The following is a 24571-nucleotide window of genomic DNA, read 5'->3' as shown; positions in this document are numbered from 1 at the left end:
GATTATATTTTAGCCCAATTAGAGGATTTTGTGAATTTGTTCAAAATAATCTTTCTAGGAGCCACCTCAATCCTTTAAAACGCCAGATTTTTCTTCAATAATTTCAGTTGAGCTGAAATCCATGAACCACCATCTCCTCGGAACCTGTCTGTGGAGCCTTGAGTCTGATGCAATGCCTCAACTCACACTTACAAAGTGTAACACACACACACACACACACACACACACACACACACACACACACACACACACACACACACACACACACTGTTTGAATCCCTTCGTTATCATCTCATTTTAAACCAACTTATTGAAATATTTCTAACTTTTCTTATTGAACTTTCTTTCTAATATGAAAACGAATGAACAGAGACTCTTATTAATAACTTTTATTGAAATATAATTTGTATCATTGGATGGAGAAGTTTTTGATTTCGATTTTCAGACCCGTGTATTACACGGTCTTGAAATTATCGATTCAGACTTCTTCTGTATCACAGCTAAAGATACGACGATGATGCTTCCGTTCAGTCTCGAAAGACAAAGGATACCCCCTGTAAGGGCAGTTGCACATGTAACTGTGTGGCAGAGATTGCACAATTCCGAACCACACCTCTCCTGAATCGACACTGAGTCCAGTGGCAAGGACAAGTTCAGGACGACTGGAAACAATGCCGAGATAAGCAGAGAGCACATGCAGCACTGGAAGTCCCAAATGGTCACCCATTTAGTACTGATCAGGTTCAACGTTGCTAAAGAATCCTCTCTTGTTTTACAAGGCCTCTAAAAGTTAATCATGAGCGTTCTATTTTTTATCTATTGCTGCAAACTTCCATTTTAAACACATATAAAAAATCTCTTTTGTTAATTTATGCCTTTGAACTCTTGTGTTTTTTGCACAACGTCTATCGTTTACTTACATTTAATTATAAAATCATAAAAACCTTTTTCACTGAAAACATTTCTCTAAAACCAGCTCCTCCCAAAAATACTGCGCCCAAATTGGAGTCCCTAAAGAAGCTTTCCAAAACCCCTAAAATAGGAACCCTTCCTTCCCAAAATTGATGACTCCCAAAAAGGATCCTCCAAGAATATCACAAAGAAAAAGATAGAATACAGACTTTATGAAATTCACCTTCAAACGGAGAATACAGGCTTAATGTTAGATGCTGTGGTGTGGATCTACCTATTTCAAGAATAAACGGACTTCCCCAGACACAATAAATACAGTCATATCTAAACGCTGTGGCTTAGGGGTGTTTATTTACCACTCTATCACAATGATGGACACTTGCCAGTCAAGGCTCTAATCTCAACAATTAATCCATCACAAACTGGACCATTTCAGTGACATTTTATTTATCAAGCTGAGACAATTCGTTCTGGTAGTCCTAGGGGGTTCATCTTTCCAGTCCTAACCGTCCCTTTTTGAGGTGGAGTATATTTACCAGCATAATAGATTCATCTTTAGGATAACATATACACTGGGTAAATGTCGTGCATTCAGTAAAATCTTCCACCTCAAATGCAGATTCAGCTAATCATCTATTGTTGTGTGGCAGGAAGGTGAGCGAAGACTCGGTGATGAGTGGAGTAGAAGTGTCCCTAAATAATTTGACACATTTGTTGGTAAAAAAAAAGTAGGAATTTAATAAAGAACATATTTTTTGTATTTTTTAAATGTATGTAAAATGCCATTTTATTTTATTTCCCAAAGTCTAAAATATGAAATCGGCCAAATGTCTCCCATCATTGCTAACACGATTGTAGACTTTCAAGAAAGTTTTCAATAACTCAGTGGATCATTTCGGGTGGAATAGCAGTTATTTCAGAACGAATAGCTCGTTTTAATTCTCAAAAGTGGTTGGATACTTTAGACTTCAAATATCCCCACAAGAAAAAATCACAGGGGTTTAGATCAGGTGATTTTGTGAGCCAACCAATACCATCACTCAAAGAAATCAGATTCATAAGGGCTTTCTAAAAAATTTTTAAATGCATAAATACAGATATAAATGAATTTTGACCTAGTAATTGTCTGTATTTTTGAGATGAATTGTTTTCATTTATTGAGATTGTTGGACTGACTTCCTCATCTTGGTTGTTATAGTCACAATGTTTCGGCCGTTTTGCCCTCTGGCCTTCATCAGGTGTTTTGTATCGAACTGGGGAACCGTTTGTTAGGAGTCTCGAACCCAATCCTTTATTATTATTACTATGGGGTTACCATGTTCGGACTCCAGCTAGGCTCTGGGACATAGTTGCTGATTCTCTGTTTTGAATGTTACTTTTCACTGCCTTCGTTCAGGATTGAACTGTAAACTTTGATACAACATCTAGGACCACTCGGCCATATGTCACTAGGACAGTTCTTAGTTGGTTTTTGTTAATGTTAAACCTATGTTGTTATTCAAGGTTTTCTCTCTCTATCAGGTGTCCAAATTGCATTCAGCTCTACGCTTGGTTTGCTCAGTAGGTTGTTATGTCCGAGCATGTGAGCTGTTTCTTTAAGTTTTCTCACTTTCCAGTGGGTCTCTCTGTTTATTATTTTTACTTCATCCCATAGGGGGCGATGGTCCCCCCTCTCCATCCAGACATGGTTGGCTATTCCTGATTTTTCCGTCTCCCCTTTAGTTACCACTTTTCAGTGTTCTTCCACCCTTACTTTGAGGGGGCGGCATGTTTCACCCTTGTAAAACCTTTCTGCAACTACATGGGATGGAGTATATACAGTTCTTGATCATGTTCTCCTCCATGCGGGGCTTCACTCATATCAGGTGTCGTCTGAGTGTTGACTCGCTCTTGAATACCGTCCTGTTGTAGGAAGCACATATTCTCTGAATCTTTTCGGAGATGCCTCGTATGTATGGTAGGCGGACCGTTGGTGGTTTTTGGGTTTCATTCTCTTCTCTTATACTATTGACACGTCTGGTGGATAGTATGCTATCGGGGAAGTTGTTACGATGAAGGGTATTCTTTAACCTGACCATTTCTTGGTGGTATGTAATGGTGTCGCTACTTATTATCTCTGCTCGATGTTGTAGGCAGTGTGGGATTCCATGTTTGATACTGTATGGGTGATGGTAGTTGAAGTTAAGGTATTGTCCGGTGAAGGTAGGCTTGCGATATACGGATGTCTTAAACCCATGCTCTGTGCGTGATATGAGTATATCAAGGAAGGCCAGTTGGTTATCTTTTTCTTTCTCTATTGTGAACTGTATCGATGGTCTTATTGAGTTCACATGGTCTAGGAGAGCCTGGATGTCTTCTTGATGGAGCCAGAGTATGAAGGTGTCATCAACGTATTTTAGCCACATGGTTGGCTTTAAGGGAGCTAAACCTAAGGCCATGTCTTCGAAGTATTCCATGTATATGTTCGCCATCACTGGTGATAATGGCGAGCCCATAGCTAGCCCCTCCTCTTGTCGATATAGGTCAGTACCCATTATGAAGTAGGTTGTTTCTATGCAGAATGTCAGCATTTCCATTAAGTTTGGCAATGATACACATGTGCGACAATCTGGATTCTTCTATTATTTAAGAAGGATTTAATTATGTTATGTATTCGTTTAGTGATACCATATATCTGATTTTCATGAGAAGACCGTTGTGCCATACCCTGTCAAAAGCCTTAGATATATCTAGGGTTACTGCCCTCTCCTCCTCTGCCTTATCCAGTGCATGGCATATACGTTCAGAGATTACAGTTAGGATATCTGCAGTAGAAGGGCTTGCCTAAAACTATATTGATGGTCAGACAGAAGTTTAGCAACTGTAAGGTGGTGGACTACTGCTTGATTAATTATGGACTCAAATATTTTGGCGAAAAAAGGGAGCAGGCTGATGGGACGATACTTTAATGAGTCATTATTTTCTTTATTTAATTGTTATTTAATTTATATTTTAATTACATATGTGTCAGATGATATTGGGACTTGTATTAGCATTAATGCCTTTATATTAGCATCATCACTAATAGTAATTTAAAATTTGTTTAAATATACACAATATATATATATATATATATATATATATATATATATATATATATATATATATATATATCTGAAGCTTCATTATGGAATAGTGAACTTAGCTCTAACAGAACATTTTGTTGAGTTTCGCAATCCTTTGCTTAACTAATTGTTAGCATTCATGGCTTTTTAAAGATTCTAATAAGCCTAATAAAATAAAATAAAATAAAAAAATAAAACAAATAAAGATACAGAAAGGATTTCCCATCATTTCTGCGCTTTAAAACAATATTTTCTTACATTTTGGCAGGTGAGTGAAAACTGAATGAAAGCCCAGCATATATCATGGCATTCCTAACATTCTTTGGGATAAAATTAGAAGTCAAACAACGACAATCATGTTATTAAGATCCTTTCAATTCTTTCTAAAAATAAACCATAATGTTTTCCCGTTTATGTAAAATAAAATCAAATACAATGGAGTCAGTCTCTAAATGGGAGTGGTGAGTAAGTGTGAAAAAAGGAAATAAAGAAGGTGTTTGGAAATTTGATAGAGTCCTTTACTGATAAAAAACAATATATATATATATATATATATATATATATATATATATATATATATATATATATATATATATATATATATATATACTAGCAAAAGTACCCGTCGTTGACTGGGTTCAAAAACAGCCTACAGAAAATGGACTCTGATTTATGAAAGTAGGTTATGAAAAGGAAGAGTTGTAAAGAGATAGCTTTGAATTCGGGGGTATCAAAACCAAAGCAAAATATGGTGAAAGTAAAAATAAAATAGATAAACCCCATAATTTATTATACCATACCTGTTCACACACTTATCACAATATTCTGTGGATCTATATTAAAAAACCTTGTTAAACTTTGTGATATATTTTCATTTTATGGAGGTCAGGCGCGAACGAACACCCCATAATTTTATTATACCATATTTCTTCAAACTGAAACATAATTATCAAAGTATACTTACGAAGATAGACATGAAAAGTCTTTATTAAAGTTTGTGCCTATTTCCATTCTATGGAGGCTAGGCGCGAATACAGACCCCACAATTTTATAATACCATCCCTGTTTAAGTTAAAACATACTTATCAAAGTATTTTTATGTACATCTATATCCAAAACACTTGTAAACTTTTTTTTTATTTTTAAATTTTTTATTTCCATACTTTGTGGATCAGGCGCGTATGCAGACCCCACAATTTTAATGAATCATCATTATGCTAGATCAAACATATCCATTCCTGTGTCTCGATACATCTTCTATCATTATATGTGATCAGTTTTCTATAATAGTCAACCATATAGGAGCCTATTTGTGACCAGACACACACATACGTTCAGCTTTATATATATATATATATATATATATATATATATATATATATATATATATATATATATATATATATATATATATAAATTTTAGTCATTCAATGAATTTAAAAATTTATGTTGTGAAATGTTTGAATTTCAAATCAAAAGATTTTTATTATTCTATGTAAGACAAAGAATACATTTGAAATATTCTAAGTCCTTATCCTATAGGATTTCGATGTCTACCATCTCTTCAGAGGAGAAAATATTAGCAAATAGTTATAATGGTTTACACCTTATTTGCTAAAGTCGGTGAGACATGGAAAATCACAATTAAAAGTTGTTTAAGTATTTAAATGTAATAGAGTAAGGGAAGTTAATGAAAAGGATATAAAAATTCACATCCAAATTGCATCGTAAAATCCGAAGAGGATGGCTTTGATAGCAGTGTGGTAAAATGATCCAAACTGTATTTTGAGTAATCCACATCACAATGTAATGGTCCGAAGTAAGCATTTTCCTGGAGCAATTTATTTGCTCTATCTTGTATATCGAGCAATTCTTATTTAGGTGGGATAGTATTTATGGAATATTACTGCCAGTAATATCTTGTAAAATTTATAATCACAGGTTTCCATACCAGTTGATTGTTAGATAATGTTATTCTGAAGTATATATATATATATATATATATATATATATATATATATATATATATATATATATATATATATATATATATATATATAATCTAAGTAACCAATGTGTAGCAACATATTACTGATTTACGTAAAAACAAATAAAGAGTATATATATATATATATATATATATATATGTGTGTGTGTGTGTGTGTGTGTGTGTGTGTGTGTGTGTGTGTGTGTGTGTATTATCATCCATAGCTTGATGAAAGTTCAAACAAATAAGTTAAAATAAAGAAGAAAACAAATAAATAAAACAAAACAGGATTTCCCAGCATTTTCCCGTTTTAAAACAATATTTTTCTTACATCTTCTTCGGATGCCTATTTAAAAACCAGAATTAAGAGAAATAATTGTAGCAGATCAGTCGGTTTTATCTTAACGAAAAACTGATGCAACACGATCTCAAACCTTCATTTTGGATGTATGCCATCAATTAAACTTAGTGCACGTGCACTTGTCTCACCTTACGAGATAGAATAGACCTACTTCCCACTGCAGCAGAGGTTAGGCATGAAGTTCATATTTACTTGCCTGCCCAGGAGGGCAGAGTGAAACACAAGGTCGGTTTTTAATGTGAGGAAAATCCAGCTCACCAAAATGGCGGCAAAAAAATTGCCTCAATCTAGAAGAATCTCTATGTCAACAACTAAGGACAGGACAGGACAGAACTGATACTACACTTTGATCCCAATTTGAAAAACCAAAAGGAAAAATCCAGCTCCTTCAAATAGGCAGCACTCTGGATGAGTGTAAAATTTGGACCTGTTTGAATTTCTCAATTTCAGATGTGCCTCAAGTAATGGGCAATAAACCAGCCTTTGAAGATATTTGTTCCTGTCTGGCCTGGTCTGGCAACAAATACCAAATAACTGGCTTCTATGGGTTTCTTCAAAATTACGAATGTCAACCAAAAAGGGGGAACTGGCTTCTGTGGATAATGATTGCTATAAACTGTCTTCTGTGGGCTTTGCTGTGATGCAGTCAAATTTTGTCAAAGATGATGGGTGACGGGGAAAAGGAAAGAGTCAATTGGCTGCTATCGATTACCTTTTGTGGGCTTCGGTTACTAAGCAGTCAACCAATACACAGGTTGTTGTAGTCAACTAATACACAGGTTGTAGTAGTAGTAGTAGTAATAATAATAATAATAATAATAATAATAATAATAATAATAAAGCCAAAGTGTTTGTGTTTATATAGACTGACATGTGAACCTTATATGAGCAGTGAGCTGTTTACCTATTGGTCAATCACTGAGGCGGCGAGGCGCTTAGAAGGACAAGAGAGACAACAATCGGCCAATCAATGAGTGTGTTAATTAATAATTCCAGTACATTCCAAACTTAGTAGAATCTTGCTACGGTATTTTTATAGCATTATGTGTAAAACAAAAATGTGATAATTCGAATGGTTGAAAAGATGTCAGTTTTTGGTACTTGTGCATTTAACGAACCAGACGTAACTCAGCATTTGCTCGGCTTTGTCCGACGCATGACGTCAACAGCCGGATATAACCGAGCGTTGCCGATTAAGCAGACGAGAATTTCGCTATCAATTGGAAGAGTGTCACAACTCAAGAAACGCTTATTTGAAGAGAGTTTAAAAAAAATTGTTTTAAAAAGATAACTGACGAAATAATAATGAATATTACAAACCTTGCGGACCAGCTCCAGACCCCAGAGGCTGCACTAAACTTTTACCAGCAACGGAAATTGTTGGTAGAAGAGAAAAGGTGTTTACATTTTGGCCCAGGATTGTGTACTTGCAAAGACAACAAGCCTTTCCGACGGTTACGGTTGGAGGTGTAGAAGTGTAACATGTCGTCGATGGACCTCCATTAGGATTGGGACCTTCTTCTCAAAATCCCGACTAACCATCGCATGTATAATAAAAAATAATATACTTATGGGCGTTCGAGATGGCATCTACAAAAAATCTCCATCGCGAATGTGGGTTACGGTTCTCGCCACACAATCGTGGATTGGAAAATTTGCTGCGTGATATATGCAAAAAAAAAAAAAAAAAAAAAAAAAAGAAAAAGAAGAAAGAAAATAAACGAAACAAACAAACAAACAACCTACCGTAAATTTTATTGTTTTATTTCTTTTTTTTTTTTTATGTCAACTGTTTTTTTTTTCTGTTTTTTGTAATAAAAGTTTTGTTGCTTTGAATTAGTGAACAAATATATTTTTTGTTTTGTTTGTGTATGAAAGTTATTTTTTCCACCACAATACCACATTCACACTATATGTCCATCACCGTACACATCCTCCGGCAATCACCATAAAAGATTCATACCTTGACTAACCTATTTTAAAAAATACCATGGGATTTGGGAGAAGGAAAGTGATATTTACAATGAATACAGTTAGTAAAAAAACCCCATTGTCAAACTGTGGCTAATACATTGATTTGCCAATAAAAAGGTGCAGATCCGAGCGCTTCATTAAATAATTCCCACTTACCAAGATTTCGCAGGAGGAACCCGCACCTCTAGCAAGACAAGTGATCTATCACTAAATTAGAAATAAGAAGGGAAGATAAAATAAATAAACCGACTGAACTCCAATCTATGGTTCTCCTTTGCCAAACTTTCACAAAACACTCAACTAGCTACAACCACTATATACAATTTCACCCACTCTTTATCTGTGCCTAAATCTAAATGCAGATTCCATGAAAAAACTGAACTCCAATCTATGGTTCTCCTTTGCCAAACTTTCACAAAACACTCAACTAGCTACAACCACTATATACAATTTCACCCACTCTTTATCTGTGCCTAAATCTAAATGCAGATTCCATGAAAAAAGCTTCTTTCCTAGAACTATCCACTTGTGGAACACTGTTCTGCTGGCCTGCTTCCCAGTTGAATACAATTTAATGTAAACAAATTCTTCTTAAGCCGTCCCCATAAATAATCAAATTCTACACAATTTACACCATTAACGATTACTACACTACCACCTTACATTCATTAACTCTTATCCTCGAGTGACCTTCGGGCCTTGATAAGTAATGACTCCCAAGTAAAAAAAAAAAATTAATTAAATAAATAAATGGTTATGAACTAGAAGATTGGGCGTTAGACGATACTAAAACTTGACTAAAAAACTTATTTAGTTTCTTGAAAAAGATACATTATAAAGTAATGGTACAAAATCGTGCAATTACAATCAACAAACTTAAGAATGAAGCCCTAAGTAAAATGGGGGAGAGGGGGGGGTGAGAGTCTTTCTAATTTGTCCACAAAACTTTGAAGATTACTTTTAGCTGGCACCATTCACCACAATACCGCATTCACACCTTGAAGTTAAACCTACTTAAAAATTCCCAAGTGTTTTATAAAAATTATTTACATGTGTGCGTGCGAAACTAGTCAAATGATGGCGGCAACTATTCTGTCTAGTAAAACAATGACATTCTGCATCTAGTCTGGTGCACTGCAGCATCTGTTGTGGTGATACAATTCAAAGCTGGATTGACTCTCTAGATGCAGGCCTGGGCCGGTGATAAGGAGACCTAGGTTGCCCAGTTACCAGGGTCCCCCTCTTGGCGTTGTAGACAAAGTATAACGGAATGGCAAGCCAATACGGTCGGAGCCAGTACACCTGCAGGAGTTGCCAGAAAAGTGTTACAGTGCTTCTTCACCATCTGCCTATAGGGACTCACAACCGGATGTTTTGTCGGTGCTTACTCCTTTTAGTCTTTGCCTTTCCCAAGGCATCCACGATGCAGTGGAGCTATTTGCCCATAGCTGGTTCAAATTTGAAAATATTTCCAATTTTTACAAAAATAACAGAGATCCTCATTGTAGTTATGGTTCCTATTTACAATGCCTCCCCACGGGACAGAGTTAGACATCAGGGAGGTTTTTTAACGTGGAGAAAAGGAACAAAAATTAAAAATTGTCTCAGTCGTGAAGAACCTGCTCCTCCACTGAGAGATAACAAGAAATTGAAGTGCAGCATTCGAGGAACAGCCGAAGAAAAGAGATGCTTCTTGATTTTATTTAAAAACAGATGATGTCATAATGGATAAATGTTAGTTGAAAGATGTTACCATTCACCTTTATGACGTCATCCATTTTCAAGTAAAGATATATATTTCTTTCTTGAGGAGGTGGGTGCATGACACTAGTTTGTGCATCCGTCGAGGAGCCAGGTATGAATATGTGTTCCCTCCATAAGCATTGCACATGCAGTCCTGGGTCCTTCAGAACCCATCCCGTAGAAATAGGTTAGCCTGTTTTTAAAAATGACTCTTAGCTGGTGGTATAAATGAAATCATATTTCTACGGTCACACATGTAAATATTTTTTATAAAACGCTTGGGGAATTTTTAGTTAAGTTTAACTCCAAGGTCCAAGGTCCGAATGCGGTATTCTGGTGAAAGGTGCCGGCTAAGAATAATCTTAGTTTTGTAGACAAATTAGAAAAACTTTCGATCCCCTTCTCCCTCACTTTTCTTAGAGCTTCATGCCTAAGTTTGTTGATATTTTGTATCGCGACACTGTAATATTTTACGTCAATAAACCATATAAATAATTATGGAGAGTGCATGCCAGATAACATGTTAATGGATAGGGAAAAATAAACAGGACATGATACAGCACTGAGAAAAATATATTAAAAATTTTGAAATTAAGAAAATCTGAAATATATTTCAATAAACAAACCCATTTATTGTTCCTTGAATTAGAATAAAAAAAAAAAACGATCACTTAACAAAAAATTTATTTAAAAAAAAAAAAGACAAAAAATAAAAGAAACGATGCATACAGGTCCGAATGCGATTAATAAAAAAAAAAAAAATAAAAAAAAACTGTGAACAGGTTTGAGTTTTTTACAGAAACAATAATTCTGGATCAATGCTTTGAGTGTTTGTGTATTTTCTTACTTCATTTATTATTTATTTTTAAAGCAGACGACATTTTCTTTTAGCATAAAGATCTCTTTTTTGGCGTTGAAAAAACTTTACAAAGAACGATGCAAATAATTTTTTCTATAAAATAGTTCTTACTTTTTTTTCTCCTTGAAATTTGTTAAAAAAATCTATTGAAAATAGTTTTTTTTAACAAATTTCTTGTCCCATTGATACACGAGAATACAAGCGATCGTTTTTCTTTCTTTTTCTTTTTATTCTAATTGTTTATTGCAATATATCGCCAAACTTTCACAAGAAACACTCGTCTAGCTGAAAACACTATCAATAATTCCCCCCCCTCTCATTATCTGTGCTTAAACCTAAACGTAGATTCCATGAATAAAGCTTCTTTCTTAGAACTGCACGCCTGTGGAACTGTCTTCCGGTTTCCTGCTTTCCAGCTGATTACAATATGGCTGTCTTCAAGTCCAACGTAAACAAGTTCTTGATGAGCCATCCCACTTGTTAACAAATTTACCGAATTTCCATTACTAATGATTACTATATTGTCCAATTGACTGCTGTACACTCTTTAACACTTATCCTCGAGTGGTCTCGTGGCCTTGATAAGTGGTAATGCCTATTGTTATGGGATTAAATGGTAATAAGAATGAAGGAACACAGGATTTTTATGAAACGAACATGTATTCACATACAGGCAAAGCGAGTTGAGCAATACCATTCCTTAACGGTGGGGCGTGTGCACCCGACATCCTTGGTCGCGTGCCAATCTCTAACTCCAGGCATCAGTCTCATTACCGGAAGTGACGTCACCAGAGGAAGTGACGTCATGAGATAGTCCATTAATCCCATGGAGGGGCGTCTTCAACACCACCCTCCCAAGCTTTTTGTTCGTAAAAGCTGTCAGTACCTCTTCCTTTTAGGGTTTACCATTAATGGCTTGGTAAACTTTCTCTTACGAAATGACCGCCGTAGTTCAAGTGTTGGTTGAGGAGGTTCAAGATCAAAAGTTTCGAAGACAGTGTCTATCGGCTCATCTTCCAATGGTGGACTGTCGCTGGTTTCAATTGATCGACATCTTCTTCATCGGTTCTGGTGACGTTTGTAGGTATATGTTGGTCCTTGGATGATATATACCACTCTCTTAGTAATTGTACCCACCTCCCAGAATGATGTATTGTTTTTATAACTTTTGAAAAACACTCTTTACTGGGTACATAAGTGGTCATAGTGGCCTTGACTGTTTGAGTAAGAGCTTGTCAAAAACGGATCCCACTTTCCTCACAAACATTGTTTCTGCAGGTGAGACTGCTGTTGGTGTGTTCGGTTTGGATGTAATCCTATACACGTGTAGAAATTGTTGAAGTGCTTCATCTGTTGGGGTCTCTTGAGCCTTCTTAGGTTGCTTTGGCTTAGGGAATTCTTTTAGCGCAGGTTTTTTAGCTTCCAGTTTTGCAGTTTCAGTTTTTATGCCTCCTTTGGCAGATTCCGTTGAAGCTTTATTTTTTTTATTTCTCTGTTGCTGCGAATGGGACGTTCTGTTTCTTCTTGAAAACCTGCAGAATGTTTTCTTTTAGTTCGAATCTTGCTATAGCCTTTGTACATTTTCCTAGTCCTGTTGAGACTACTTATGGAAATTCCCCTTTTAACTCGTCCTTCAGTTGTTGTGCTTCCATAGACGAGTCTTCTACCCTATGACAGAATTTATTCATAGGTTGGTCCCACAATTCAAATCGCTCAATCCAGTCAGTACCAAACAGGTTTTCCACTTTATCTCCTGTCACAGCTCGAGCTGATTTGTTCGTCTTACACATTGTTGGTTTCCTTAGCCTTTTCCACGTCTTAAGGTTTATGATGGACAGGTCTGATCCGGAATCCAATTGTAGGTGCACAGTTTTATTTGCGCTGTTAACTTTGACATATTTGCGCTGGTACTTATCGGAATCCAAATCGAATCTAGTCTATCGGACGCTGTTCTGGACCTTGTTCTTCCTGCACTGGGTCGCTTTGTGGCCCTTCCTGTCACATTTGTTGCACTACTTATGTTATGTTTGTAAAAACATTGACTCGACCAATGTTTCCCGCCGCAGCGATAGCACGGGCTTGTTGGGGATTCGAGTCTTGTGACTGGGTGGTACATATTAGGTGTACCCTGAGTTTTCTTACTTCCAGCTTTGCTTTTTTGAGGTGAGTATTTTTCCGGTCTGAAGGTCTTCCTTCTAATGATGTATCTCGAGTTGTTCCTTACGTAGACTACCCGTTGACAATCCTCGGACAACTTCTGGAGGGTGAGGCCCTGTTCGCTCTCAAGTCTAGAGAGAAAACATTGTCTAATCTCAGCATATTTGGATGAGACTAAACCCTGCGCAAAAATTAAACACTTGAAGTCATCTGCCGATAAGTCAGATAAACGGAAATCATTGCAGTGTTTATTTACCACAGACGCGAAGGTCAGGTAATCGTCATTGTTGCTTTTTTGCAGGTTCAAGCACTTCCATCTTCTATGAAAGAGCATAGAACTCGAGCTGAACAGTTCGGGTAAAAGTTTGGCCACTTCAGAAAATTCCAATTCACTCGTCTTCCTGGTGAGAATATAATCCACAAACTTGCTATGTTCTTTGGTCCCTAATTTCCTCAAAAGTAGGCAAACTTTCTTAGCGTTGCTCCACTCTTGACAATCCACGGTGAATAGATCCTCATATCTCCGATAGAAAGCGTCAAACGTCCCATCCAACTCTGGTTGGTAGTTGAACGTTTCTATAGCGTTCCATATTGTGCTGTCATCCCTGTGTTCCGTTCTATCGAATATTTTTAACAAAACTTGTCTCTGTTGAAGTAACATTCTCTCCTCCAACGCTTGTTACCTCTCTTGAATTTGTAACTAAAGCTGTTTATCACGTTCTTTTAAATTTTCCTCAGCCTTCTGCTGCTGGTCCATCTAGGCCTTGGTTAGCTGTATTAATACTGTTTAACCTCCTCCATCTTGTAATGGCTTTTCCAAGTGTACGGGAAAAAATCTATTTCTGTTTTTGACTGGAGAAGAGAGATAAAATAATAATAAAAAAGAAAATGTCCTTTCTTTGAGTGTGTGCGTATGAGGAGGGAGTAATGTGTCCCTTGCTTCTTGGTAAAAACCTTAGAGATAACCCAATATGAGGATGGGCCAAAAACTTTTTACTTGCGAAACAAAAACACAAAAAAATGTACTGTGATACAATACAGTTGCAAAAGAATAAAAATAATTGTGGAATTGTCTGGAAATTAACCAAAATGGCTGTTTTTTATGTGTGTGTGTGAGGGGGGGGAAGGATTTGTCCCCATGAGGAAGAAAAAGAAAGTTTTCACTTTAGAACCGACAGTTAAAAATAGAATATTTCAGAAAATACCACTCAATGAAAAAGTATCTTTCTTTTAGTCCAAGTAAAACGAAAAGGAGGAAAAAACATTTCTCTCCCGTTAAAATATTGCATAAAGTTAGCAGCAAAAACAATGGCAAAAAAAACTTTTCACTTCATTTGAAAAATGTCCAAAATTGCATAAGAATAAATCCTAGATAATTACAATTAGAAATTGTTCTTGGCGTGAAATTGGGTCAACATTTTTCACTTTTTTTTCTTTCTTCTTTCAAATTAATTTTTAAGCCTTAAGAAAATGCGTTAAGAACAGTTCTTTTCAATTTAAATGTAGAGACAAAAAGATTACTTACAATTGCGTCGATAACTTTGCCTTGTGTTCGTTTTCTTTTGTTTCTTTGTTTTTAGAATTTTGTTTTTAGAACGCAATTCCCAGCCGACTTCTTACCTTGTAAATCCGAAGTTCTTTTGAATTTATTTTTTGTGGAGTTAACCCGTGTTAAAGTCGAATCCGTCGTCGCCAGTTGTTATGGGGGTTAAATGGTAATAAACGAAAAGAACACAGGATCTTTAGAAAACGAACATGTATTCACATGGATTACAGGCAAAGCAAGTTGAGCAATACCATTCCTCAATGGTGGTGTGTGTGCACCTCCTTGGTCGCGTGCCAATCTCTGACTCCGGGCACCGGTCTTGTTACTGAAAGTGACGTCACCAGAGGAAGTGACGCCATGAGATAGTCCATTAATCCCATGGAGGGGCGTCTCAAACACCTATGTAAAAAAAAATAATTTAAGATTAAGAAATTTTTCTTGATTTCAAATTTTAAGTATATTTTTCTTAGCCCTTAACATATTGGAACTGCAACAAATGACTCTATTCCTCTTAGAGGTAAGAGTAACAAAGTTGTTTAAGACACAAAATAACCAACTCTTCCTCACTCAGTCCAATCTAATGGCCTTATGCCTAACTGTATATATTTACAATAAATATAATACCCTTAACGTTTTTAATATATGTATATTTTTTTCATGTTATTTGGATTCTTCCGACTTCTGTTCTCATTTTGAATGTGATTTCCACAATGTTTCGATCATCCGAACCTCTTCAGCTGTATCTTGTTCTTATTTATTTGCCTCCCCATGAGGGCAGAGTTAGACATAAGGTCGGTGTTTAATGTGGGGAAAATTCAGCTCCCCAAAAAGGGGCATTCTGGATAGGAACAAAAATAAAAATTGTATCAGTCATGAAGGATTTCTCCTCCACTGACCGAGGACAGAAAAGGTGAAGTGTAGCATCCGAACAGATACTACACTGTGATCTTGGCCCGGTTGAACCCAGAAATCTTTCTCTCAAACTCGAAAATCACCACAGAATTTCGAACGGAACCGTTTATATAATCAACGGGGGGTACCATGTTTTCATTCCCTCCGCCATCACTGGGTAGAATTCTTTAATAATTTGCAATCATATTTTGAGTGTTGCTTGCACTGAGATTTGAACCTTCAGCCTCTAGTAGTGTAACTTTTACAACTGAATTTTACCAAATACTATATCCACTGAGCCATGGGTCTTTGTGGATAATTCATGCCTAGCTATATGTATTTACAATAAATATAATACCTTTAAAGTTTTAATATTATTTTTTTATTCTTCGAAATGCCTTTGTTAAAAAAATATATATTAAGCATCAACCTTTTAAATGATAAAAAATTTTAAAAAATTTTCTATTTTATATTTATTAATCAAAATTGCATCCGAGATGGGTATATTTGCTGATGCCACCATGAACTCCCTTATTTGATCCTTTAGTAATCACATTCCATCAGCGATGTTTCTGACAAAGAGGGAAGAATTGCTGTTTTCTGGATCAGAATCTATTCCATCAAACACTTATTGTTGACAACCTTTTGACCTTGAAGTAGTATATTTTTTCTTAGCTCCTTACATCAAGTGGCTTCATACCTTGTCGGGAGCGATTTCCATAAAAAGTAAAGTTATGAAAAATAACAATAAGTATTTTTCTCATGTTACCTTGCCAGTTTCGCAAACTGAGAATCATAGAATGGTTTTTCTTTCAGTTCTTTTAAAAATCATAATTAACGTCCGTTCTGGATGCTTCCAAACTTACCCAAAATTTAAATTTGGGGAAAACATCTAAAAATATATTTTTTGCTAATTTTTTACTCAAAGTAAAAACAAATTAAATTGATTTATTCACCAAGAAAAAGTTGAAATGATGACGTCATTTATTCGATGAAGTAAAGTTGCAAAAATATATTTCACTGTTTTCATTTTTTTGAAGACTGTTATCCTCATCTTTATGATTTTCACCACGTTTCGGCCAACTTCTTCTGGCTATCTTCAGGTGGTTACTCATGACACAAAGGAGACTTATTGGTCAGTACTGAGAGGGAGATGACTTTTCACCTGAATTCTTAAATACAGGGCATACTGATGAGGTTTTCCAGGGTGTTGGAAAGCACTTCTCCTTAAACAGTTTTGTAAGTATGGGGGCAAGTTCTGGTTAAAGCTTTTTCAACACTATAATTGGAATGCCGTCAGGGTCAGTTGCTTTACTGGAATCAAGGTTCTTGATTAGCTTGGCGACCTCACGCACAGATATTTGTATGTTGCATAGCGTGTTGTCTCTTATAGGAGGAAATACGGGGAGTTGATGGCCTTCGTCGCATAGGATAGAATTAACTGCAAGGTTCTTGACAAATAGTTTGCCCTTGTCTGATGCTGACAAGATGACCTCTGGACCATTGATAATGCTTGAGATAGAACGCATGCTTCTGTTCAGGATCCTGTTTGCTATTTGCTAAAACTGGTGGGAACCAAGCCGCTGCTCAGCTACTTTGGATTTAATGGACTGAGCATATAGCTCTCTTGCATTTTTTATTACTCTTTTACATTGTTTGCTGGCAGTCCTGAAAGCAGCTTTAGTCTCAGTACATCTATTACGTTGGTAGCTATGGGAAAAGTGATTTCTGTGTGCGATGGCAGCAACACATTCTGGGGAGAACCATGGCTGGCTGTTAGGTTTTTTGGGGAATGTTTTGGATGGTATGAATCGGTCTATGCTTACCATTAACCATTCGATCAGGTCTGATACTATAGAGGACACATCCTTTTTAAACATGGAATGCAGGGGTAGATCAGATATGAATGTATGGAAGCTATCTTCTACTGGAACATTTTTTCTAATTTGGGGTTGGTTGGTTGGTTGGTTGGTTGTTTTTGTTTTATGGGATATCAACCCTTTTCAGGTTATTTAATGTCGAATCCAAAGATTTTGAAGAAAATTTTTTAAATAAAATATATTTGTTGTTTTCAAGTCGGTTTCTATTCAACCCATAGTTGGGACCCTAACAGGTACTACCACTCCGGGTCAAAGTGGACCTGGGAGCAATAGCAATTAAGGGGTGGCTCCACACTCCCCAAAGCCTGCAAGTTGGGGTCTCACCAATGGATATAGTTTAAGGTCATATTCAGGATCACTAATTTGGGGAATTTATGTTAATTTCGCCAAGGCACGTCAGTATGTAATAATGTTTTCACCTGAAATGCATTGGGTTAAAAGATCATTAATGTAAGCAAGCACTATTTTCTTTAATGCTAGAGTGTTGATTGCTCTTAGTTGTCTTATTTTGTTGATTACTCTAGTGTCTAATTTTGGCGGAAGTGTACAATACGCACCCCACTTATAATTTTTTTTCTTTTCGAGTTTTTGAAATTTTTTCAGCAGATTATTATCGATTTGACAATAATTTACCAGATTATTTAAACAAAAATAAATTAAGTTAATATTTAGACATTTGAAAGGAGTGCTCAGTTTTTAATTAACAATGTTATATTAAATCGATTCCCCATATTGGATACACTTGACCAGAACACATCATGTGGGAGTTTTTATCCCTTTTTTATTTGTTGGAACTTAAAGAAAATTATTTTTGAAAAGAGCAGGTATTTTGGGGGGTGGATGGGGGGGGGGTCGCCATTGGAGAGTCCCATCCGCGCAAGGAAAGTTTTTTTTTTTTTTAGATATGGCAAGGGGGGTTATTTTTATTTCTCAGTGCACCTTCCTCCCCGAAAAAAATAAAATTTTGGAAAATTAAAAACGAAACTGGGTTGACTACACAAGTACCAGTTTTGTTTTAGTATTTCACAATTCAAAGCAAATTTTAATAATAAAAAAAATTTTTGAAACAAATTTTGGTTTCTCGTCTAGCGTTATCAATATGGGGGATCGATTTACTAGAACGTTGTAACTAAAAATCGAGCACCCCCTTCAAATGCCTAAATATTGACTTTTTTGCTTTTAGTTTTTGATAATCAGGTAGATTAGTGTCCAATTGATAATAATTGGCTGAAAAAAATTGCAAAAATACGAAAAGAAAAAAATTATAAGGGAATTATAAGGGAATTATATTGTACGGTACTCAGTAAAAATGGCACCGGAAAAAATGGCACCGGTAAAAATGGCACCGGTAAAAATGGCAAAAGTGTATAAATAGGTAAAAATGGCACTTTGACAATGGAAAAGTATGATCGTTTGAGAAGTGCGGACTAAGTTCCCATTCCCCTAGTTTAAAATAGGGCTGAGCCCTTTTAGCTTTAGTTTGGAAAAAGTCAGTTTAGTTAGGTTCAAATTCTGTAGAAGCACCGAAAAAATTATTATAACGTTTTATTTAATAATTATTTTATTATAAATATTTATATATAATAATCTGAAAAAAAAAAATCTAAATAATATTTTACCGCTGCCATATTAACCTAAATTCAATTTATTTTTTTAAGTTTTGAAAATTGAAACTTAATTCAAAGATTTAATCGCTGGCGGCCATTACTTTTAATTTTCTTGCCACAAAAGGATTTTCACTTGTTGAAAAACATGTTATTATAGAGAAAATTGGCAAAATTGATTTACAACTTTACATTTACAAATAATCAAATAAAACTTTTTTTATAATAGGAATGTTGGGTTTGTTTTACAATAGACTTAAAAAACGTTTATTTGGTTTAATAAAAAAAAAGTAGTGCTGAGTGTCACGTGAGAACAAGAAAAAAATGATAAGGTCATATCTTTCTTTATCATAATGACTTCAAAATAAATAGTAAAACAAATTACTGGTAGAAATCCACCCAACAAAAGTTGAAATAATGATATTATTATTTAGAAAACCACCCTTAACATGGAGAGGAAGGTTCTTTGTTAACTATTCTGTACTTTTACCCCTCTATTTAATAAATGAATAAACTTGGGAAATTGAAACCCTCGCCGGAAGTTACATTACTGATGAAGTTTAATATCAGGAAAAGGATCTGACCAAACACCGTTTGCTGCTAACTTTGAATAGGGCACTGTTCTGGTTTGCCAATATTTATGAAATTATCATTGCTTTTGTTTTGTTTTTGTTTGTTTATATTTTTTCCCAATTCGCAATCATAACTTTTTTGTCGTGAAAGAAAATTAGCTATTACTAGCAGAGAGATCTGACGTTGCCCGGGATTGAATGATGATCGATGAATATTTCACACTCCCATAGTTTTATTGTCATCGAAATCAATGAAATCGTCCATTTTTCAATCAACTCGATTGATTGCCCACTCTAGTTGGAGGCCCATCGCGGTGCACCGGGAGAAAGCTTCACATGCCTCTTTGCAATGACTTAGTCCACAATACATTGTAGTCTACATTGCACTGTAGAGAACCTATTGTTGATTTTATCAAATTATTTTTTATATGATGGCTTGAATTAAAATTTAAAATGCCAAAGTCAAGTCTCATTATTCAACATTTCAGAGGCCCCTATTTATAGCAAAGAAGCTACTGTTGATTTTATATCCCTGGCTTTCCTCTGGTGCTAGGGTTATAAATTATGATGAATAGTCAAAAGAATAGAGAAAGAAAGGTGAGTGAATATGAAAGCAATAAAATTTTATATTCCTTATCCATATTCCTCCTAAAGAGTTTTCACACTTGTTTGGTAAAAGAATCGGCCAAACTATTAGGAAGCTTTTTAATTTTTAGGTTGACCGTGATCAGACCCCATTAAAAAAAAGCCTAGCCTCACCCCTACTTGTGTAAATGTCTACTAAAATTTTTTTTTTTTTTTTGTGAGGTGGGGATGAGGGGGTAATCCTATTTTAAACTAGAGGAATGAGAGTTCGGTCCTACTTTTCTCCTGTCAGCGTGCTATTTTTACCTATTTAATCACTTGTGCCATTTCTACCGTGTCACCTTTTCTGGTGCCATTTTTACCGTGCCATTTTTACCGTGCCATTTTTACCGTGCCATTTTTACCTAAATTCATATTATACACGTCCAACCTTATTTTTTAGTGTGCCGGCCCAAACCGAAATCTCAATAGCAACTATTTTATTTCAGATCTGATGATTAAACTCAGCCCCACCCCCCACCTCTCTCTCTCCAAACAAACCAACTCAACAATCAACCAACCAAATTGATATTCGCTTTCTCTTTTTCGCCGGAGATTAATGGTGTCGGGACTCTAGCACACAGGAAAGAAAGGTTAGCAGTTTATTTTTTAACAAAAAAAAAAAAAAAGAAAGAAAGAAAGATAAATTTTTACCTGGTTTCGACCTTAACATTTTCCTTTAAAATGACGACCTTTTAAAGGTTTCCGGGTATGCTGAAAACGAATATAACATTTAAAATTTTCCACAAATAAGTAGTTTTCCGGATATTAAGCAATGTAATTCCTTACGTTAAAAATTGTAGCCATTGTTACGAGCACCACTTTTAACATAAGAATTACATTGCTTAATATCTGGGAAATTACCTATTTACAGAAAATTTAAACGCGATATTCGTTTTCAGCATACCCGAAAACCTTTAAAGATTACCATTTTAAAGTAAAGTATTTAGGTGGAAACTTATTTACAAAAAATTAAACTTTTTTTTTTCAGAACTTTTTAGATGAGGATCAAAGGACTACTGTTCTCACTTGTGACATTATTCTCACAAAGGTTTCTAACCTTCGACCTTCTTCAGATGCCTCTTGTCGAACTAGAAAAGTTGCATAGAATTTTAAACTGAAATCTTTCGTGCTTCTGCATTTTATGGACCGTGCTGAAATAATAACCGTATTTAGAAGCTCGTTTTTAAGCTGAAAAGTTGAGGTGTTAATTGTTTTGTACTTTCATCTAACAATTTAACAAACAAAACGTAAAAACTGAACTTGAAAATCTGATATAAAAAGTATCACGGTCTGTATACCACAGAAGTACCAAACTTTTACTATTTTTTAATTTAATATAAATTTATGGAAGGACATACATATATACTACAAAAAAATTAAAAGAAAATAATCTGGCAGCCACCAATCATAGTCAAAGATTGTATCGTATAACTCAAATTAACCAATCAATGGCACCTATTTGCAATTGATGGAAATTCAATTACTTTGAATATTAAAAAAATAAAAACCAATGTTCATTTTTACGTCTACTCTGAATATTTGCCGATTTTGCCAAATTTTTTCTGGTTTATTCTATTTTTATTTTATTTTTACTTTTCAAAATAGAATTAACGTTAAAGTGTAGTATCTGTTCTGGTATTACATATCGTCTTTTCTATCCTCGGTGAGTGGATTGAAATAAATCCAGACTGCAGCAATTGAAATTTTTATCTCAATCCAAAGCTCCCCTTTTTAAGGAGATCAGATGTGAATGGGTAGCAATTTTTTTCTGTTCGCCTGACTTTCGTTCCTATTTACTCGCTTCCCCACGAGGGTAAAGTTAGATACAAGGTCAGTTTTTAATGTGGGTAAAATCCAGCCCCCCAAAAGGTTTACTTTGGATTGGAATAAAAATTTGCGTAGTCGAGAAGGATTTCTACTTCACTAACTGTGGACAGAAAAGATAAAGCATAATTTTAGAACAGATACTACACTTTAAGGCTAATTCTATTTTGAAAAGTAAAAAAATGAATAAATGCCCTCCGCTCCTCACAAAATAATTATTGTAAAATGGGCAAATATTTAGAGGAAACATATAAATAAACACCGGTTTTAGGTAATAATGACACAGATAAAAATGGCACAAACGAATGGATAGGAAAAAATGCCCTGTGATAGAAATATAGATGGAAATCTCACAATAAGTTTATTGAAATTTAGGCTACAATAAATAAATAGAAAACATTAATAAGTTTGTCAAATTAAAAAGAAATTTACATTTTCATTCAAATTAAAAAAACATAAACCTTAACCCAAAGTTTTTCTACATTCATTCTAGATTTATTTATCATGTCCTTATACAAACAACAGCTAGTATAATAGTATAGATACCAAAAGACAGGAGCAGTCATGTCTTGAGGTGCATGATTAGGGTCGATTGAGAAAAAGGTAACCATTGTTCCTGTTTTTACTTTGTGCCTTTTTTCTTGTTTATTCACTTGTACCATTTTTATTTGTGCCATTTTTACCTGTGCCATTATTATTGGTTACCGTATTTTACAAGACATTTTGATGGTTAAAATGACACCCTACGGACCTATTTTTATGGATATTTTTTTTTTTATCATAAATATTTTAATGCAATTTTTTAGAACTAAATTTATGGTAATGAAAATGTTTCAGAAATAAATAAAAGTTAAACTTAGGCAAATAAATAACCATTTTTTCCATTTCAACATAAAAAAAAAAGAATGAGTATTTTTGTTCAAGACAACTTTCGTTTGCTTTTTCAACTCATGATATTTTATGCATTTTTTTTCCGTATTATTTAGATACTTCCGACTACTGTTGTCATCGTAAATGTCATTCCTCACAACGTTGCAGTCGATGTAACCTTCTACCTTTTTCCGGTGTATCTTGTTGAACTCTCGAATGAATTGTCAAACTTAAGAATTTTTAACAGAATTCTGTATTTACTTCACGGATGCTCTCGTTCCGTCAGCCATGATTGACTAGCTGTCCTGAGTAATTTGTAATTCTATTTTTGGTTGCAGACTGTAAGGAACCATAATACAGTGGTTAGAATACTTGGAAAAATTCAGTTGTAAAGTGATATTCTCCTGAAGGGTCAAGGTTCCTCAGTGTGGGCGACAAAAAATGCAATTGTGAATTACTTAGGACTTCTATCCAGTCATGACTGACAGAACGAGATCATGTTACCTCTGTGAACTAAATAAAGGATTCCATTCGAAATTCTGTGCAGATTCCCAAATTCCACAAAAAGATTCCCGAGTTCAACAAGATACACCTGAAAAAGGTTGGAGATTACATTACAACGGAAATGTTGTGAAAATGACACTCAAGATGAGAACAGTAGTTCGATGAATCCAAATAATTCAAATAACCAATCCTCATCTCAAAAATTTCAGAAATGCATTTTTTTTAATGTAAAATAAGTATATAACATTAAATTGACAGAATATTTTTGTATAAGAGTCAAGTATGTCCACGGATAGAGTACTGTTGCCACATCCGAGCAGGAGCTGCTCAGACCAGCCTATCCTGCCTGGACAGAACTCAAAATCGACTTTGTAATCAAGTAGGTGATGCCCTTTTCTCTTCTCTGCCACTCCCTTTCCACAGAAGAGATGTTGCGAGCCTGTCTCTACTCTATTGTTATTTTCATGGCGAGTGTTCGACTGAGCTCCAATCTATGGTCCTACCCCTTTGCCAATCTTTCACAAACCGTCTAGCCAAAAACACTATCAAAAAATTTCTCCACTCTCTATCGATGCCTAAACCTAAACATGAATTCCATCAACAAAGCTTCTTTCCTAGAACTGCCTATCTTTGGAACTCTGTTTCGCTGGTCTGCTTTCCAGCCAACTACAATATTGTTGTCTTCAAGTCCAACGTAAACAAGTTCTTATTGGACCATTATCGTAAATAATATAATTATACCAAATTTCCACCACAAACGATTACTACACTACTGTCCCAATGGCTACAATACACACATTAACCCTCGTCCTCGAGTAGCTTCTGAGCCTTGATATGTGGTAACCCTTTGTAAAAAAAAAAATGTACTTACCTTGTCATACAAGTTAAAAATTACCCATAATTCAATGGGATTGTGACTTTTTTTTAGTATTCTATCCATTTTATTTTTTATTGACATTTCACCCCAAACAAGGCACAGGGCCACTTAGTCATGAGGGGCTTCTATTTGGAACCAGATTTGTAGGGATAATATTTATGGAATCAAGCAGCAAGATGTCTGTTCACATTACACTTGAATTTCTGCATGTCAGTACAGTTGAGGGGAAAAAACTATTCAAGTAGAAGGCTTTACGGCATTCAGGGATCTCTATAGTGT

At 35.2% G+C, this 24571-nt stretch overlaps 1 protein-coding gene across 3 annotated transcripts in view; it reads left to right on the top strand.

Moving 5' to 3' along the window:
• The window catches only part of LOC145279649 (atlastin-2-like), a 234906-nt gene that overhangs the window by 44083 nt on the left and 166252 nt on the right, over window positions 1-24571 (top strand). The window contains exon 2 of one of the 3 annotated variants that reach the window (XM_080130883.1): window positions 20664-20807. The exons of the other annotated variants lie outside the window; for them this stretch is intronic. The gene's annotated coding sequence lies outside the window, so the exon portion shown is untranslated. The remainder of the gene's footprint in view (window positions 1-20663; window positions 20808-24571) is intronic. 3 annotated transcript variants of the gene reach the window in all.

Source organism: Euprymna scolopes, chromosome 1, assembly GCF_053919585.1.
Source record: "Euprymna scolopes isolate OS-2025 chromosome 1, ASM5391958v1, whole genome shotgun sequence".
Taxonomy (NCBI): Eukaryota; Metazoa; Mollusca; class Cephalopoda; order Sepiida; family Sepiolidae; genus Euprymna; species Euprymna scolopes.
The sequence above is the reverse complement of the archived record's forward strand: the minus strand, read 5'-3'. Positions and strand labels throughout refer to the sequence as shown.